Source organism: Cervus canadensis, chromosome 17 (assembly GCF_019320065.1).
Source record: "Cervus canadensis isolate Bull #8, Minnesota chromosome 17, ASM1932006v1, whole genome shotgun sequence".
In the NCBI taxonomy this organism is placed as follows: Eukaryota; Metazoa; Chordata; class Mammalia; order Artiodactyla; family Cervidae; genus Cervus; species Cervus canadensis.
Window position 1 is genome coordinate 14,993,467 of NC_057402.1, and position 13,069 is coordinate 15,006,535.

Sequence of the window (13,069 nt, forward strand, 5' to 3'; positions counted from 1 at the left end):
GCGACTAAACAACAAACAAAACTCTTTTAAGACTGACCTAAGGAAAAGGCAGAGTGAGAAAGTAAAGAGAATTGCAAGAGTCAAACATAAGGGGAAAGGATATGTGAGGGCAGAGTCAAAACAGCAGCTGCATCAAATTAGTGTATACTAGTGAAACTTGCCAAGGTTCAGAGGGTTGCACAACGTATGAAAATTGGTAATTCAGAAGAGATGGAAAGTGAAAAGTGCTAGAAGGGATAGAGAAGGTGTGAGCTTTTATGAGGTCTTTAGGGTCTTGGCTTGCATGTGTTGCATCAGGAGAGACTACATGTACATACACCCATATCCACATCACCCTCCCAATGCCACACATCCATCCACATTATAATTTTTAATGTCTGCTGCATTATCCAGTTACCCCAAAAGTTGGTTTAAAGCAACAAACATCTGCTTTAAATGAATCACAGAAATCATAAGCCTCAAATGGGGCAGAATTTACAAACTTTATACTGATGTTTGTTGGTGGGATTGTGTTCCTGGTAGGCCATTGGTCTGAGATCTCAGTTCCTCACTTGTTGGCTTGAGGCCACCCTTAGTTCCTTGCCATATGGGCTTCTCCACAGAGCAGCTCATAGCAGCTGGCCTCTATCAGAGATAGTGAGAGAACAAGAGGGATGACCAAGACAGAAGCTAGAATCTTTTTATACCTCAGTCTCAGAGGTAACATCCCGTCACTTTTGCCATATTCTGTTAGTTAGAAGCAAGTCACTAGGTCCAGCCAGCATAAAAGGGTGAGGAGGATACAATGGACTGGGTATCACTGGGGGCTGCTTTAGAAGCTGCCTACCATACTATTACTTAACCAATCTTATATTCCTGGACATTTAGATTGCTTCCAATCACTTCACATACCCACAACATCCCACTGTTTTTCTCATGCCTATCCTATACCTCAAACTTCCAAAAATTCAAGTTCCAAAGCAACCCTTTCTTCAAGTACAGACTCGGGAGAAATACATTTCTCCCCTACCAGCTCCTCTGGAATTTTAATTAATAATGTTTTCTTCATCCTGTTGCAGGTATTTTAGACCAAAGAGATATTGGTTACTTATCCCTTAATAAATTCCCAAGTTTAGAATTGGTATTCTGTACATACAATTCAAGAAATGAAAGACAATGTTCTCAATAGAAAATCAGGCAAAGAGAATAAACAAGTGAAAAACAGAAATGACAGATTAAGATATGAAAATATTAAATAAGAAAAAAGATAAATTACAGCAAGATATTATTTTAATTAATCCATTTGACAAAGATTTTAAAATAGCATAATACCTAATATTGGGAAGAATGTATTTAACTAGGTATTCTCAAACATTGCTGGAAGAAGTTTGCATTTGTACCTTGAGACCTATGAATTCAATTCACCAGGGTCTTCTGGGTCTTCTTCTGTATCTTGTAGTTAAAATTGGGTTGTTGAATTTTTCCAGTCTTAGCTGTCACTGTGGGATCACTGTCACTATATTTGAGACATCAGAATAGATCCGTCAGTGAAGTGAGAACAGTTTATCAACAAAGGCCATGCTGTGACCACTTTATGGGTGCAGATTCTGACAAAAGGATTCACAAATTGCCAAGTAGGTTAAAGACAGTCAAAACAATGGTGACAGTCATAACAGAAACACACTTCATTGCTTGTCATGATGATGTGGGTGCTATAGAGCAGAACCACTGGTATGTGCCTGGGAATGCTTGAATAGCACTGCATAATACAACAAACTGTCTCCATTATGTGGGGAAAAAATGTTTTTGTCAAACTTCACTTACATAATCTAAAGTTTCTCCAATTAATTTTCATTGTCTTTTGTCCTCATTTTAGTGGTTAATACGATAAATTTGAAACAAAAATAATTGATTTCTATATCACTTGGAGGAAATGCCGTATACTTAAATGACTATTTCATTCAAAGAGTGTGTTATTCTTTGTTGCTCTATCTTGCAAACAGGCTTATATATACCTTATGACTGTTCCCCAAGCATATGATGGGACTAGGGCTAGAAGCATTTTACTATCTGTCTTTGTGTTCATGGTATAATCCTTGACGCTTACATAATATAGTGATTAAGTCATTTGACATAAAAGATTAGTTTGAAGATTAAGAATGGAGAGATGAATGTACAAGAGCACCTTGAAATTAGGGACCATGTTTCTCTTCCAATTGAAGATATCTACTCATTGCCCTCTTTCCCTGGTCGAAACAGAGAGGAGACTTGATTTTCCTTGTGTATTGACTATAAAAAAAACAGTGATAATATGAGTGAATGTCTAATATAAAAGCTTAATAGATGTCTTTATTCTGGTTTTCAGAAACTTGATATCTGAGGATATAGTTTAGCCTTAGAACAGGAAAATTATACTTCTGTTGCCCCATTTCCTTTAAATCTGAAGTGAAAAATTTTACTTCCTTTCATGCCCCACTGGGACCAGACCAAAATGCAAACAGAAAATTTATTGATTCTCACATCTTTTCAGTGTATCTTGGCCCTGTGTGTATTTTACTTCTTGAGGTCCTTCCTTTATTCTCAAGTTTTCTTTTTCCCTACTACATTGTATATTTTGTATGTAACTCTAAGTAGTTCAATCTAATGAATTAATGACATATCCTTAGGAATTGTGTTGTGAAGTGAAGTGAAAGTCACTCAGTTGTGTCCAACTCTTTGCAACCCCATGGACTATATAGTCCATGGAATTCTCCAGGCCAGAATAATGGAGTGGGTAGCCTTTCCCCTCTTCAGGGGATCTTCCCAACCCAGGGATCAAACCTAGGTCTCCCACATTGCAGTCGGATTCTTTACCAGCTGAGCTACAAGGGAAGCCCAAGAATACTATAGTAGATAGCCTATCCCTTCTCCAGCAGATCTTCCCAACCCAGGAATTGAACGGGAGTCTCCTGCATTGCAGGTGGATTCTTTACCAACTTGAGTTATCAGGGTGTTATTTGCTGATTAACTAATGGTGGGAATCCTTTTTTCACTTCTACCAGTCTGGCAATGTTCTACTGGCCCTTCTGAATTTCCAGTTAACACAGATTTGAGAAATTAATAACCTCTTGAATTCAAAAGGCTTACCCTATTTGTCTTCATAGCTACAAAAAATTTCCAGTTAATATATACATTTTTTCTCATATCTTGCAGAAAATTCACAAACTCTTATCAGTCTATCTTAATAAACAGTTGATTTAACATGTTCTCCTTATAAAATCACTAATTTGAACATTCTTTAGGACTCCTTTATCTCGTGTTCCTTTCTCTTTTACATGTAGACCCTTCTACACAATTAAAGTAGCAAGAAAGCTCAGCGTGTCTTTCAGGTTTGATCCTTATCTAATGTTTTTTATTAACTAATTTATTTATTTGGCAGTGCCTGGTCTTAGTTGTGACACATTGGATCTTCAATCTTTTTCAGTCTTCTTCAATCTTTGATGTGGCATGCAGGGTTTTAGTTGTGGCATGTGGGATCTAGTTTCTTGACCAGGGATGGAACCTAGGCCACCTGAATTGGGAGGGCAGAGTCTTAGCCAAAGGACCACCAGGGAAGTTCCAACCCTTGTCTAATTTGTGTTTCAAGATTGCAGAGGTCTATGTGTTTGAAGATCCAATTGTGTACTTTACCTAGATGTCTTATGGGCAGATTGTAAGCCTCCTGTTGTTCAGTCGCTCAGTCATGTCTGACTCTTTGCAACCCCATGGACAGCAGCACACCAGGCTTTCCTGTCCTTCACTATCTCCTGGAGTTTGGTCAAACTCATGTCCATTGAATCGATGATACCATCCAACTATCTCATCCTCTGTCACCCTCTTCCCTCCTGCCCTCAATCTTTTCCAGCATCAGAGTCTTTTCCAATGAGTCGGCTCTTTGCATCAGGTGGCCAAAGTATTGGAACTTCAGCATCAGTCCTTCTAGTGAATATTTAGGTTTAATCTCCTTTAGGGTTGACCGGTTTGATCTTTTTTCTGTCCAAGGGACTCTCAGGAGTCTTCAGCACCACAGTTTGAAAGCATAAATTTCTTCAGTGCTCCGTCTTCTCTATGGTCCAACTCTCACGTTGGTACATGACTACTGGAAGAACCATAGCTTTGACTGTATTGACCTTTGGTTGCAAAGTGATGTTTTTGCTTAAGTAAGCCTCCTAGTGGGCCAAATAATTTAAGTAATGGTAAGCAGAAAAGTGAAAGTGAAGAAGAACTAAAGAGTCTCTTGATGAAAGTGAAAGAGGAGAGTGAAAAAGTTGGCTTAAAACTCAACATTCAGAAAACTAAGATCATGACATCTGGTCCCATTACTTCATGGCAAATAGATGGGGAAACAGTGACTGACTTTATTTTTTTGGGCTCCAAAATCACTGCAGATAGTGATTGCAGCCATGAAATTAAAAGACGCTTACTCCTTGAAAGGAAAGTTATGATCAACCTAGATAACATATTAAAAAGCAGAGACATTACTTTGCCAACAAAGGTCCATCTAATCAAGGCTATGGTTTTACCAGTAGTCATGTATGGATGTGAGAGTTGAACTATAAAGAAAGCTGAGTGCCAAAGAATTGATGCTTTTGAACTGTGGTGTTGGAGAAGACTCTTGAGAGTCCCTTGGACAGCAAGGAGATCCAACCAGTCCATCCTAAAGGAGATCAGGCCCATGTGTTCGTTGGAAGGACTGATGTTGAAGCTGAAACTCCAATACTTTGGCCACCTGATGTGAAGAGCTGACTCATTTGAAAAGACCCTGATTCTGGGAAAGATTGAGGGCAGGAGGAGAAGGGGATGACAGAGGATGAGATGGTTGGATGGCATCACCGACACAATGGCCATGGGTTTGGGTGGTCTCCGGGAGTTGGTGATGGACAGGGAGGCCTGGCGTGCTGCGGTTCATGGGGTCGCAAAGAGTCGGACGTGACTGAGCGACTGAACTGAACTGAAGCTAATTAATAGGCTTCCCTGATGGCTCAGTGGGGAAACAATATGCCTGCAGTGCAGGAGACACAGGAGATGTGGGTTCGATCCCTGGATCTGGAAGATGCCCTGGAGGAGGAAATGGTAACCTGCTCTAGTATTCTTGCTGAAAAATTCCATGGAGAGAGGAGGCTGGCGGGCTACAGTCCAAACAGTCACAAAGCGTCAGACACGACTGAGCAACTAAGCATGCAGGCATGAGCTAATTAACATTCTGCATATTTGTTTGAGTGGGTAAAGTGTAGAAGGCCATTCCTCTATAAGTGTTGAGATTATCAGTATTCTAAATTAAGTGGCAAAAGGCCACACCCGGATAGCATGATATTTGAGAGTAGCACATTGATTGATGGGGTGTGTTAAAATTCTCACTATATGATCTGGCCAAGGTGATGTGATCACTTCTGATAAAAAAGCTTGTAGGAAGAAAATTCAAACATTGTGACTTGCATAGAGATTCTATATAGAATTAGTCAATTAAAAAATATCTTTTAAATGCTTTAATCTTTAAAGTGGCTTACATTTTTCTTCTGCTTGATTTTAGCTTATATTGTGTGGCCGGGAGACAGAAGAGCATGGTTTTAAGTCCTAATTCTGCCATTAACTCACAGTATGACTTTGGGTAGATGTTTACTTTTCTAAGCTTCCTCGTTCATGAAATTAGGGAGTTGTGCTAAATGATCTAAAGGTAACACTGGCTTGAAACCCCTATATCATACCTTGTCTAAATGGTGTATCCTCAAATTTCTGATTATTTGAAAATAGTACCCAATTGATTTAAAACACAAAATTAATAAATGTGAACATCTAAAAATTTTCTATGCTATTACTACCATTTTTTAATTGTGAGGTCTATTTCTTATTTATGACTTAGTCTTTGAGAAAGCTAAGGCTGGCTGTTAAATAGTTCCTCTAATTAGTATGAATGGTCATAGCATTTAAGATCCTTGTCCTATCTTTGATAATATAAAAATTAGAGGGAATAATACGCCTTGGTCGAATATTAGCATGCAAGCCATGTAGCTTGAAAAGATGTGTTTAGGCTCTGAGAATAAAGCAGAAGCCCGCACGTTCTGACAGCTGTGAGAAACACAAAAAATATTAATGGTGGCAGTTAGAGAGTCAGACAGAGAATAGCAATGCACAGGTGCGTTTTCCCTGGTGCATGTTTCTTCTTTAGTATTCATGATAAGTTTCCAATACCTTCATCTTTACACAGGAATTAGAAAACAGTTCAGACTTATTAGTTTGACTGAGAAACAGCCTAGGACAGCTGAAAGAACAGTGTCTAAAGGGGTATATATATCTTAATAAAGTAGTCTTCTATGATAATGCTTTAAATATCACCATAATGCCATTTTTCTTTTCCAGTGAAGTCATCATCGTAAAAGTTTTATGGTTCTTTTAACATCTTACCTGAGTGGAGTGAAAAATTACATTAATTGTAGACTGTTTTATGTTACCATGTCCATTATCTTTATAATTGTGTTTGTATATCTGGCTGTGCTGGGTCTTTGTTGCTGGGTCTTAGCTACGGAGTGTGGGGCTAGTCTTTAGTTGTGGTGAGCGGGCTTCTCATTGTGGTGGTGGCTTCTCCTGTTGTGGAGTGCAGGTTCTAGGGCACTCAGGCTCTGTAGCTGCTGCATGTGGGATCAGTAGTTGTGTTTCCTGGGCTCTAGAGCGCAGGGTCAATAGTTGTGGAACATGGGCTTAATTGCTTCGTGGCATATGGGATCCTCCTGAATCAGAGATAGAACCTGTGTCTCCTGCCTTGGCAGGCAGATTCTTTACTGCTGAGCCACCAGAGAAGCTCGGTCACCATCTTTAAATACAAGTTTTCAATATCTATCTATCAACATTTTGATTTTAAAGGTTAAAGTGTCACTTATGGTTTAGGATAATTATGTGAAAAAACTTTTAAGTCAGTATAGAAACTCATCACTTCAGATTAGCAAAAAACACAGAAGCAAGAAGCATAAATTCTCACTAGAATATGTCTGAGCACATGATCACATTGAATCCCTCTGCACACTCCACGAAAACCTCAGACAAACTTAAATAGATATCCTGAGTACACTGTTCTCAGAGTTGTCAGGAAATATGATTCAATGTACATAAGGCAGGTTCCTAGTGATATTGTATATCTCTCAAATTCACTGTCAGTGGGCAGTGTGAAACATCTGAGTCTTGAATGTCTGTACAGATCTCCTCCTTATCCTCAAACTTCTAGTCAACTCAGCTACTTGAAGAAAAATGATGAAAATGGTGTTATGCTGCCATAGACACATTACTAGTAGAATTCAACCAAGCCATCGAAGAAAATTTTCTTTTAGCTACAAAATCCAGAATGAAAACTTGTACGTTAGTTTTTCTTTTAGGGAAAAATATTAGTTCTCAAGTCACCTTTTGTAATTAAAACCAAATGTCTTAGAATATGTACCAAAAGTGCCTATTTAGAATTTGTATTAAAATGTAAATTAGGCAGACTGAACTTTAATTTTTAACTCTACCTCTTTAAGACTACTATATGCATGGGTCTGGTATATTCTAACAACAGCTAGGTGACTGACATTGGTTGCTGTTTTGATGGCATCATATATGACACTTTTGGAGTCTATCATCTTAGGATGGGTATATTTTATAATTTTGGAGGAAAGAATGTATCTTCCTTGAAGACACATTTTCCCTTGCTTCTTCTTTGAAACTATCTCCCACCCACCCTCCCTGCCCCACATCTCTCTTTCTCTAACTTATGTTCCTAAAGTTCTTCTGAAATTTCCCTTGCTTGCTTGTGATGTGATGATACAGGGTGATACAACTTCATCAAATTCCTAGTTGCCAGATGTGATGTGTCAACTGAGACTTAAGATTGGTTATACGATCAGTAATGACTATATACACACATATGCACATACATACACATAACTTTAAAAATATGAAAATTGTTTCAATTCTGTTTGAACTGATTTTGAGTATCAAGTTTCAAATGAGATGTTGTGTGTTATATAGCAAACTGTATATTAGAATCCATATTGCCAAATTTTAAGCCCCATTCTTAGAAAAGCTGATATTAGCTCATCAACTGAAGATTTTTCTTCTGGGTAGACACTTGATGATTAATATTTTTTAATCTATAAATCTTTTTAGTTGTTTCCAATTTGAAATGGTATATACCATTATTACCTTATTTCCATGACAGAGTCTTTTTATTGTTTTTATTCTGCTGTGGTGGATTTCCAGGTGGTAAAGGACTTCCCTGTAGCACAAAGGGTAAAGAATCTGCCTGCAATGCAGGAGACCAGGGTTTGATCCCTGGGTCAGGAAGATCCTCTGGAGAAGGGAATGGCAATCCACTCCAGTGTTCTTACCCGGAGAATCCCATGGACAGAGGAGCCTGGCAGGTTACAATCCATGCAGTTTCAGAGAGTTGGACATGACTGAGCAACTAACACACAAGTGGTAGTTATATACCTGCCTGCCAATGAAGGAAACGTAAGGGATGTGGGTTTGATTCCTGGGTTGGAAAGATCCCCTGCAGGAGGGCATGGCAACCCACTGTGGTATTCTCGCCTAGAGAATCCCATGGACAGAAGAACCTGGTGGGCTACAGTCCACAGGGTTGCACAGAGTAGGACATGACTGAAGCAACTTAGCACGCACGTGGTGGATTTCACCATAATATTAATTATTTCTCTGATTTAAAACTGTTGATGAACTCACATTCCCTATTCCACTTTTCTGAACAATCAAACTTTGAGGAAATCCAGCACAGATTTATAAAGAATATTTTTACCGCATGGATTTGTCTGGAGTTTTGAGCAGCAAAGCAGGTTTTTTTTTTTTTTTTTAAATAAAGCAGCAGTTTATATTATATTATTTCACATATGATATGCAAATAGATGTCAGCACTTCTGTATTTTAAGTTATTTTTGCCATCAGAACTTGTTCTGTAGCCTTATTGATTCATGGTGATACATTATGAAGACAGTATAAACAAATGGGTAGGTTGTACTGAAGGCTTTTCATTTAAGACATATGGTTTGAGCTCAAGTGACCACTGCGGAGCTGCTGTAATAAAACGTCCCCTCTGATATCACAGCAGGTGATTGATTTCCTGGGCTACTCAGGAGCCATGAGAATCAAATCTTTGTCTCTGCTTTGATTTTACCACAGCTAGATCTTACATCCTCATTAATCCTTTATCCCGACAAATAAATCAGTTCCATTCCCCAGTCCCAAACTGTCTCCCAAAACATGATGACCCTCATGTTTTTGATAGGCTGTAGAATCCATAGCTACTGTCCTGACTGAAGGAAACTGCCCCTACAAGCATGCTCTTCAAGCCTGTAAATACTTCATTTACAGAATCAGACCCATATCATGAATGCTTTATGGAGCCTTAAAGTACTTAACTTTGCTTCCTCATTCCTAAATGCAAACCAAATCTGCTCTTCAGACTAGTCTTACAGTATTTTGGACATGTGATTAAAGATAAGGACAAAATTAAAAGCAGTTTTATAGATAATGTTTGGGTAAAATTATGTGTCTGTAAGGGAGAAAACATTGGGTAGGAGAGAGAAAACTAAAGCCTTATGGATATGAAGTGCATCTGTACTGGTGAATGCTGGGAAATATGTAGAAGGCTATAATTTATTAATGGGGGCATAATGTACAGAAATCTAATCTGACCACAATGAGATATCCTTATAAACCATTATAATAGCTAAACAAAAAATAGCATTGGTACCAAATGCTACTAATAACATGGAGAAACTGGATCTCTCATATATTGCTATTGGAAATGTAAAATGGTGCACCCACTCTGGAAAACAATATGACGATTTTCTTGTAAAGTAAGTGTGCATTTATTGTATGATCCAGAAAATGCTCTTTAGGTTATTTTGCCCAAGGAAATGAAAAACTATGTTCACACAAAAACATATGGATGAGTGTTCACAGCAGTTTTCTTTGTAACAGCAAAAACTAGAAACCACCTAATTGTCCGTCAGTGCTTGAATAGAACAAACGGTGGAACATCGGATACAATGGTATGCTACTCAGCAGCAGAAGGAACCAACTATTGATACTTGCAACAACCTGGGTAGATCTCATCAGTATTATTTTTAATGAAAAAGATCTTAAAAGGTTATATACTGTATGATTGTACTTGTATAACCTTTGTTAAACAATAAAACAGACCTAGTGGTTGGCAGGGGACAGGGACATGGTAGGGATGGGGTACATGTATGGTGTGAACATAAACGGGTAGCATGAAGGAGTTCTTTGGCAGTGGTAGAACAGATTTGTATCTTTTTTTTTTTTTGAATCTAAATATTTTATTATATAGTTATACCTAAAATTGTGCTTTTTTCGTTTTATTCTTTTAACTTGAGGACATCTGTAAAATCAGTACATTACAGAAATCCTGAAAGTAATTCCACTAGCTACAAGCTATTTAAATATTGCTTATACAAAGCATTTAAAGGGGAGGGGGACAAACACTTATTTACAAAACAGAAGTTGGATGTAGAAAACTTATGATTACCAGGGGATACAGGGGAGAGGGATACATGGATGACACTGGGATATACACACTACTATACATAAAACAGATGGAAGAGGAAATGGCAACCTGGTCCAGTATTCTTGCCTGGAGAATCCCATGGGCAGAGGATCCTGGCGGGCTACAATCCATGGGTTTGCAAAGAGTTGGACACGACTGAAGCGACTTAGCATACATAATACATAAACTAAAAAACTGCTGTATAGCACAGGGAACTCTGCTCAGTTCAGTTCAGTTCAGTTGCTCAGTCATGTCCGACTCTTTGCGACCCCATGAACTGCAGCATGCCAGGCCTCCCTGTCCATCACCAACTCCCGGAGTCCACCTAAACCCATGTCCATTGTGTCGGTGATGCCATCCAACCATCTCATCCTCTGTCGTCCCCTTCTCCTCCTGTCCTCAATCTTTCCCAGCATCAGGGTCTTTTCAGTACTCTGTAATGGTCTATATGACTAAAGAACAAGGGGATATATGTATAACTCATTCACTTTGCTGTACATCTGAAACTAACACAACACTGTAAATCAACTATACTCCAATAAAAATATAAAAATGTTTTAAAGGAAAGCCAGCACCATATAAACAACATACACTTAAATAAAAGCGATGAATGTTTAACATACAGAGTAATGTTTCTTATTCACTGATAAGCTAAAGGTCCATTTCAAGATGTTTCTGTCTTTTGTATGCTTAATTTGTTTTATTAGCAAGCAAAGCCCTATAAAGGATGGCGTCATCTAGTCCTCAGAGTCAGATTCATCTTCATCTTGACTAATCTGGAAGTAACGAAGCTCATATGTCTCCTTGTCAGATGCAACCACAGGAAGCCAATCATAAAGATTGTTCTTTTCAAGGTATTTCTTGGTAAGGTACTTCAAATACCTTTTGGAGAACTGTTTCTCAGAAATGACTATGATTTTAGTCTTGACGCATTCAATGTGAATGACACTCCCAAATTTCCAGTCCTTCCATTCACTTTAACCTTCTCCTGCAGAAACTTTTCAAAATTTCCAGAATCAAAAATTCCATCTTCTACTGGATGAGTAAGATTCAAATTAAACTTCCAGGTTGACTTCTTAGGCTTCTTGTCTTTCTTTGGTGCCATCTTGAAGGCTTGCCACACGATCAGAGAGCAGATTTGTATCTTGATTGTGGTGGTGGTTTTATAAATCTATATGTTTGGGATAAAATTTCATAGAACTACAAAACATATACATACATATAAACACGTGAATGTAAAATATTATAAAAATGGAATAAATTCTGTAGTCTATAGTCAGTAGTCTAGTGAACATATTTTACGAACGTCAGTTTCCTGGTTTTGATACTATACTACCGTTGTATAAGATGTCACTGTTGGGGGAAACTAAGCTAAGGGTACAAATGACTCTATGTACTCATTTTACACCTTCCTGAGAGCTTATGATTAGTTAGAAAAAAAACCCTTCAAAACCAGTCTGTTTTTGTTTTAATGATGAACATCAAAGGTCTTCTTGCCTCTACAGTATAAATACTTACTGTGCTGGTCATTTATAATGCATCTTGTACTATTTTGGAGGATTACATTCGGTAATTATATGAGAAAAAGACAATGGCTTCCAGTGCCAGATAGAGATGTAAAAAGGGTGTTAAACTGAAATACAGGCTAATTATCACACTGAAGCAACTCTCTTCACTTCGTGCTCTAATATAAAACTGGATCTTGCATCTGTACTATATTTGATTAGTGGACAAAAGAGTAGGTACATGTATTCTTTTGTTCTAAGGAAGGAAGTGAAGAAGAACTAAAGAGCCTCTTGATGAAAGTTAAAGAGGAGAGTGAAAAAGTTGGCTTAAAGCTCAACATTCAGAAAACTAAGATCATGGCATCTGGTCCCATCACTTCATGGCAAATAGATGGGGAAACAGTGGAAACAGTGGCTGACTTTATTTTTTGGGCTCCAAAATCACAGCAGATGGTGATTGCAGCCATGAAATTAAAAGACGCTTACTCCTTGAAAGGAAAGTTATGATCAACCTAGATAACATATTAAAAAGCAGAGACATTACTTTGCCAACAAAGGTCCATCTAATCAAGGCTATGGTTTTACCAGTAGTCATGTATGGATGTGAGAGTTGAACTATAAAGAAAGCAGAGTGCCAAAGAATTGATGCTTTTGAACTGTGGTGTTGGAGAAGACTCTTGAGAGTCCCTTGGACAGCAAGGAGATCCAACCAGTCCATCCTAAAGGAGATCAGTCCTGGGTGTTCGTTGGAAGGACTGATGTTGAAGCTGAAACTCCAATACTTTGGCCACCTGATGTGAAGAGCTGACTCATTTGAAAAGACCCTGATTCTGGGAAAGATTGAGGGCAGGAGGAGAAGGGGATGACAGAGGATGAGATGGTTGGATGGCATCACCAACACAATGGCCATGGGTTTGGGTGGTCTCCGGGAGCTAGTGATGGACAGGGAGGCCTGGTGTGCTGCGGTTCAAGGGGTCGCAAAGAATCAGACATGATTGAGTGACTGAACTGAACTGAA

General features: G+C 38.5%; 1 pseudogene; it reads right to left on the bottom strand.

Annotated features, from left to right (window-relative positions):
- Positions 1-11,231: 11,231 nt before the first annotated feature.
- On the bottom strand, positions 11,232-11,651 carry LOC122419694 (annotated as a pseudogene).
- Positions 11,652-13,069: the final 1,418 nt, after the last annotated feature.